Source organism: Momordica charantia, unplaced genomic scaffold, assembly GCF_013281855.1.
Source record: "Momordica charantia cultivar OHB3-1 unplaced genomic scaffold, Mcharantia_2.0 BLBB01000139.1, whole genome shotgun sequence".
Lineage (NCBI taxonomy): Eukaryota > Viridiplantae > Streptophyta > Magnoliopsida > Cucurbitales > Cucurbitaceae > Momordica > Momordica charantia.
Genome location: NW_028275295.1, coordinates 60,001 through 67,561, shown reverse-complemented (window position 1 = coordinate 67,561; position 7,561 = coordinate 60,001).

The window sequence follows — 7,561 nt, the reverse complement described above, 5'->3', positions numbered from 1 at the left end:
TTAAATTTGAGGCGAATTCAAAATTGTTCTAATTGTATAATCATCAACTACTGACATTGGTAAACGACCCAAAGAAATTTGATTATAATTCAATTCGTGACGATCATAAGTAGAAAGTTCATATTCTTCAGTCATTGATAAACAATTTGTTGGACAATATTCAACGCAGTTACCACAAAATATACAGATCCCGAAATCAATACTGTAATTAAGCAATCGTTTCTTTCGAATATCCGTTTCCAATTTCCAATCAACAACGGGGAGATCTATAGGACATACACGAACACATACTTCACAAGCAATGCATTTATCAAATTCAAAATGGATTCGACCGCGGAAACGCTCCGATGTGATTAATTTTTCGTAAGGATATTGAATAGTTACAGGTAAACGATTTGCATGGGATAAAGTAATCATGAAACTTTGACCAATGTACCTTGCAGCTCGTACTGTTTGTTGACCATAATTCATGAACCCAGTTACCATAGGGAACATATTGTAATATCTCTAAAGAATTTTATGTTTGTTTCTTTCTCTTGTTTGAGCAAGTCGTGAATATAGAATATGGTATTCCTTTACAGTGAAAAGAGTTGAAAAGAAGTTGTTAATAATAGATTACCGAGAGATATAGGTAAAAGAAATTTCCATCCGAGATTTAATAGTTGGTCTATTCTTAGTCGGGGTAAAGTCCATCTTGTTGTTATAGAAATGAACAAGAACAAATAAGTTTTAGCTAATGTAATAAAGATACTAATTGTCATTCCAAAGACTTCATACGCTTTATTTATTTCAAAAAGTTCATAACCGAATATGTATGGAATAGAGATATCCCAACCACCCAAGTAAAGAACTGTTACAAATAATGAAGAAACTAATAGATTTAGATAGGAAGCAACATAAAATAAACCAAATTTGATACCCGAATACTCGGTTTGATAACCCGCCACTAATTCTTCTTCTGCTTCTGGTAAATCAAAAGGTAATCTCTCGCATTCTGCTAAGGAAGAAATTAGAAAAATAACAAACCCTATAGGTTGACGCCACAAATTCCACCCCCAAAAACCATATTTTGATTGAGCCTCAACTATATCAACCGTACTCGAACTGTTAGATAATCATAGTCGGCAATAACATCACTGTTCTCATCGCTATTACAGAACCGTACATGAGATTTTCACCTCATACGGCTCCTTGAGGGCCATAAATAAATCTAAGGAGCGTGTCGGGATTATTTATCTTGATATGTCTTTTTTGTAGAATAGTATAGGATAAAAATCTATCGTGTGTCCCCAAATTAACCCAATAGAATTCTGTCTGTTCTAATAATAAAGAAAAAGGGTACTTCTGAATTGATCTCATCCTTTAATAAAAAATAATTTCTTTGTTGAGTAATAACTTAATTCTTCACTAAAATACTATTTATTATAAATATCAATAACCCATCGTTTTCAATTACGAAAAAAAAATCGCCTATTCCATTAGTTCATGAATTCGTACACGAATTCTATCTCTATAAATAGGGATATCGGAAAGAAAATGAATATAGGAATAGATGGAGATAAGAAAGAATAAAAAAGATATCTTTTTTTGTTGTAATTGGATTCTTTCCATTTTTTTTTTTCGTTCCTATTCTTCTTTCTGCTAAAAAGGGGACTTACTAAATAAGGGATTATTTCGTTTCCGATAGTCATTTATTTAATGGGTGGATAGGCGCATACTCTGGATCGGAATCGTGGGGAGTACTGCCTGATCATTTCTACAAACTTAAAGCCCCAATTCGTATTCTTTTTATATTATGCATTTTGCAAAAATGTCCTTCTCTCTCTTTTGGATAATTTTAAAAATCTCCATTACTAATCCTTTGTATATTTTGGTGTTTCTAACCATCCACTCATTTTTGCTCAATCGGCCGTGTTAAGGTAATACATATATGGTAGTACATACAAATAATAGTGAAAACTCAATACGGTTGATCTTTTGAGTCCGCTTCAAGACAGGATAACTAGTCAACCAATCTTGGGATAAAGGCTCTCTTGCGCCTATGTTTATTTCTGCTTAACTCTTATACATAGAAAATGAGACTCAATATTTTTACTGCTAATTTATATTTATATAAGCTGTTTTCTTTCACTCATATAACTATCTGATTTAGTTCATTAATCCGAATAATGAATATAAAAATGAAGATATCTATTCAATGCATTTCATCCCTTTTCTCAAAAAAAAGTGGTAGAAGTTTATGTCTCAACGAATCACACGTAGAGATATTGATAATACACATAGAGTTAATGGTATTTCATAACTAATTGATTGAGCAGCAGCTCGTAGACCACCTAAAAAGGAATATTTATTATTGGATCCATATCCTGACATAAGAAGTCCGATGGGAGCAACACTTGAAATGGCAATCCATAAAAAAACACCGATATGGAGATCGGCTAAAACAAGGCGATAACCAAAAGGAATTACTGAATAGCTTAGTAAAATTGATATGACTGCTATGGATGGTCCGATACTGAATAAACGAGTATCACCTCTAGATGGAAACAGATTTTCTTTAAAAAGTAGTTTTGTACCATCTGCTAAAGCTTGAAGAACTCCCAAAGGACCAGCATATTCAGGTCCAATCCGTTGTTGTATCCCTGCGGATATTTCTCTTTCTAACCATACAATTACTAGTACGCTTATTGTGATTCCCAATACAGTAGTCAAAATAGGAACAAGCACCCATAGAATTCCATAGACTTCTTTTAAGAATTCCAATCTAGAAAAAGAATTGATATCTTGTACTTGTGGTGTATCAATTATCATTTTAACGATCAACTTCTCCCATAATGATATCTATGCTACCTAGTATTGTCATAATATCAGCCAATTTCATTCTTTTAACTAACTGAGGAAGAATTTGCAAATTGATAAAACCCGGCGGGCGAATTTTCCATCTCCAAGGAAAACCACCCTGATCCCCTATCAAAAAAATTCCCAATTCCCCTTTTGGGGCTTCGACTCTCACATAAAGTTCTTGTTTCGCCAACTCAAAAGTTGGAGAAGGTTTTTTACTAATGAATCGATAGTCAAAGTCATTCCATTCCGGAGACCTTTCTCGATCAAAACATCGTATTTCTAAATTCTCATAGGGCCCCCCTGGAATTCCTTCCAAAGCTTGTTGAATAATTTTTATGGATTCCGTCATCTCACCAAGTCTGACTAAATAACGAGCTAATGAATCTCCTTCTTTTTGCCACTGAACTTCCCAATCAAATTCGTCATAACACTCATAATTATCAACTTTACGAAGATCCCATGGTATTCCGGAAGCTCGCAGCATTGGTCCCGATAACCCCCAATTTATTACTTCTTCTCCACAAATAATGCCTACTCCTTCAACTCGTTCTAAAAAAATAGGATTTTGTGTAATAAGTTTTTGATATTCAGCAACCCCTGTCAAAAAATAATCGCAGAAATCCAAACATTTATCTATCCAGCCATGAGGTAGATCAGCCGCGACTCCCCCGATACGAAAAAAATTATGCATCATTCTCATACCGGTGGCTGCTTCGAATAGATCATATACTAATTCTCTTTCTCTGAAAATATAGAAGAAGGGAGTCTGTGCGCCAATATCCGCCATAAAAGGGCCAAGCCATAACAGATGAGAAGCTATACGACTCAACTCCAACATAATTACTCTGATATAGCTGGCTCTTTTAGGTACTTGAATATTTCCCAACTGTTCTGGACCATTTACGGTTATTGCTTCTGTGAACATAGTAGCTAAATAATCCCAACGTGTTACATAAGGTAGATATTGTATAATTGTTCGGTTTTCTGCAATTTTTTCCATCCCTCTGTGTAAATAACCCAATATTGGTTCACAGTCAATAACATCTTCACCATCCAAAGTAAGGATGAGTCGAAGAACACCGTGCATTGATGGGTGGTGAGGTCCCATATTGACTATCATGAGGTCTTTTCTTGTAGCTGGTCCATTCATAAGTTTTTCCTCGATTCATCTTTCCATGAATTGCTGAAAATGAAAATAAGTTCATAAAAATTCAAGATCTAATAAATCAAATAATTAAAAATTACTTTTAAAATTACTGAGTTTTTGACTCCCGAATATCCAATTGATTAATTAATTCTTTATAACGCATTATATTTTTCTTTGATAAATAAGAAAGTAATCGTTGGCGTTTTCCGAGAATTTTACGTAGACCTCTTTGAGATGAATAGTCTTTTTTGTGCAATTCCAAATGTGAAGTAAGTCTTCGTATCTTATTGGTGAAACTGAATACTTGAAATTCAACAGATCCTGCATTTTCTTTTTTTTCTTCTTGCGAAATAACTGAGCTGAATGAATTTTTTACCATAAAATTAAATCTCCTTACCCTCCTTTTTTTATAAATTATTATTGATCAGTAATAATAATGTTACTCCTTTTAATTTGATATACACAATAATCTTAATTTCATTAATAATTTCTGTTCTTTTTTTTTTTATAAAATTTAACAATCCAATTTTAAAAATTGGATTCAGATAGGTATACAAAAGGATGGTATATTTCTGCACGCACAAAAAATATTTCGACTTAAAACTTAAATTAAAAGTAAATAAGAATATTTTCTGGATTAATTTATAAATCTAATAGATACGTCATTGAATTAAATTAATATCATCTATCAGAATGTAAGACAGTGACATACGTGTATTTCTTTGTCTTCATATACCATATAAGGTACGGGAAATATAGGAAAAATGTAGCATTAACGAATTTTCAATTGTGGATACATATGGATTCTTAGCATACTAAAACGACTGCTATTATTGGTATCAAACCAATAACGATTCATACAAGCTAAATCTTCTAATCGATAATTCGGCCAAAGAAAGAACTTGAATTTATTTAGTTTATTTTTATATCTATCAAGATGTTTGCTTCTTTTATCTAAAACTTGATGACGAGTTTTCACCTTATTTGCATTGTAAAATGCTGTATTTCTATGGATATCATTTATATTCCGAGAATTGAAACAAATTCGAATTCTGAACTCTCTACGACCTCTAGGGGCTAAGATATTTTCAGGAACAAGCAAATCATAATGATTGCTGGCTCTATTTTCATTCGTTTTTTGATGTATTGCAATGGATTCAGAAAAACTCTTCTTATCAGGATAGCGTTTTTCTTGATATCTTTGATTAATTTGGTACTTAGTCTTATGAACTAATGAAATACCTATGGTTTGAGACATAATAAATTGTACAGCATTTTTTACAGACAGACGAACCGGTTCGATAATCAATATTCCCCTTTTCATTAATTCTGTAAGAGTTAAATCCTTCTGAACTATCAGAATATCCATACTCATTTCTCTACTTTGAATAGAGGATATAGCAATTTCTCTGGGATTTTGCAGTCTAAGTAGGAGACAATATACTTTGATGTTATTGATAATTCTTTGATTTAAGGAATAATCCCATCTCAATTGAAAACGCAAATATCTTTTTAGGAAGAAATCAAGCTCCCCTTCCGTGTTTTTCTTGGATTGCTTTTTATTTATACGTTTTTTCACATCTGCTCCCGCGGAATCTTCTTGAACATATTTTTTGTGGTTTGAGAGAGCTGATTCAAGATCCTCTTCGGCCACAGATTCCTTTTCTCCTTTATTTCTATTTTCTAATTCAAGAGTTTTTTCCTTCGCTGATATAAAAAAATATCTTTTTTTCTTTCCAATTAGTTTTTTATTTTTACTAAAAATTTCATTTACATTCAAATTTAAAAGAAGTGATTTGATTGGTATGATCCACGGGTTAATCTTATATGCATTATAAAGTATCAAAAATTCTGGAAAGAACCAAAGTTCCATATTCGATATGGAACGACTTAGTATTTCTTCATTCATTCTCATCCAATAAAAAAATATATTTTTTTTATTGTTGGATGGGTTGATTTCTTGATGTTGATTAATTGTGAGATAAAAAAAATCTTTCTTATCGATTTTTTCAATTATTTGAAAATTATTAACCCCAGTTTTAGTATTTTTATTACTGTTCGTGTCAGCCTCAATATTGATCCAGGCTCCAATATCGGCCTTATTTTTAAGACAAAAATGCAGCATTCTCCAATCAAAATATTTTCTATCTGGATTTTTTTCCAGATCTATAATATCATCTTCTACTAGATAATTATTGATAGGGACACCCGTCAATATATCAATAAATTTCCATTTTTCTGTGTTGTACCTATAAGAAATTTCTTGATTATTTTTTACTTGTACTGGTAATTCATAAATATATGAATCTTTATTATCTTCATAATTAATAGATTTATATGATAAAAGATCATATATATATTTTTTTTTTATATTATCTTTTTTATTCTGTAATGAGTAGTGTGGTTCAAAATCATTTTTTTTTTTGTAATCAATTAATCGGTTTTTTTCATATGAATAACGTTGGTTAAAATCTTTATTTTTGGCCATACGATTTTGATTGACTCTATTTCGCCATTTTTGTGGTAGTAATTTGGACCATCTAATCGTATATAAATCGTAGTGATAATGACTCCTTAACCAGTTTTTCCATTGATTCATTCCAAAATTTTTAAGATTCTTTTGTTTTAAGTCTGAATGTACTATTTCTTGTGCTCCAAGAACTTCAACAAAATAATCCTGTATTTCATTCTTAAGAAAAAGAGATGTTCCGTGATATTGAAAGACAGGTCTTAACTTAGATAAGTTAATAATTTGTGTTTGTGATAATTTGTAAAATAAATATGCTTGCGACAAATATGATAAGTCCCAAAAGATCTTTCCATTCTTATTACTAATATTGGAAAGTGACTTTTTTATAGTTGAAATAAAGTGAATTATACTTTGATTTGTTTTATCAATTCCTTCTTCATTTGCTTCATTATTTGAACTGTATTTAGTAAATTTTTTTTTTATTGATTCAATAAAAAGTTGCACATTAATCCTCAGGATATTAATCATACGTTGAAAGATATCTATGTATATGTTTTCAACGAAAAATTTTAGAAAATGATGTGATTTACGAATTAATCGTACATTTCTTTTTTTTAATATCTTAAAAAAATTTTTGTGAGATTCTAATTTTTTATCATCAGAACTTATTTTGTTAGGACTAATATTTATTTCTGGGTTTATAAACTCTTTTTTCGTGTCTTTTCTTATTTTTTCAATTTTTTTTAGTATTGTGTTTGTTCTAGCAGTCAGATCTTTCATTTTTTTTTCTCTCAATGAAAAATTTGTCCAATCCATAGATAGAATTTGAATGGATGAGCCGTGGATCATTCCATTACTTATTATCGAATTTTTTTCTTTTTTAGCTTCATTCAACTCGTATATTTCTTTCAATTCAAATACTAGAATTGGGTTTCTTTGTGAAAGTTCTTTTATTGTTTGTTTTATAAATAAAATGTTTTTGATGACCCATTTTTTTGTTTCTTTTGAGATATTTAGAAACAAGTTTGTTATTTCTTTTAAAACTCTTAGAATTATAAAAAGAATCTTTTTAAATTTTTTAATTTTTGTTTCGAATTCTT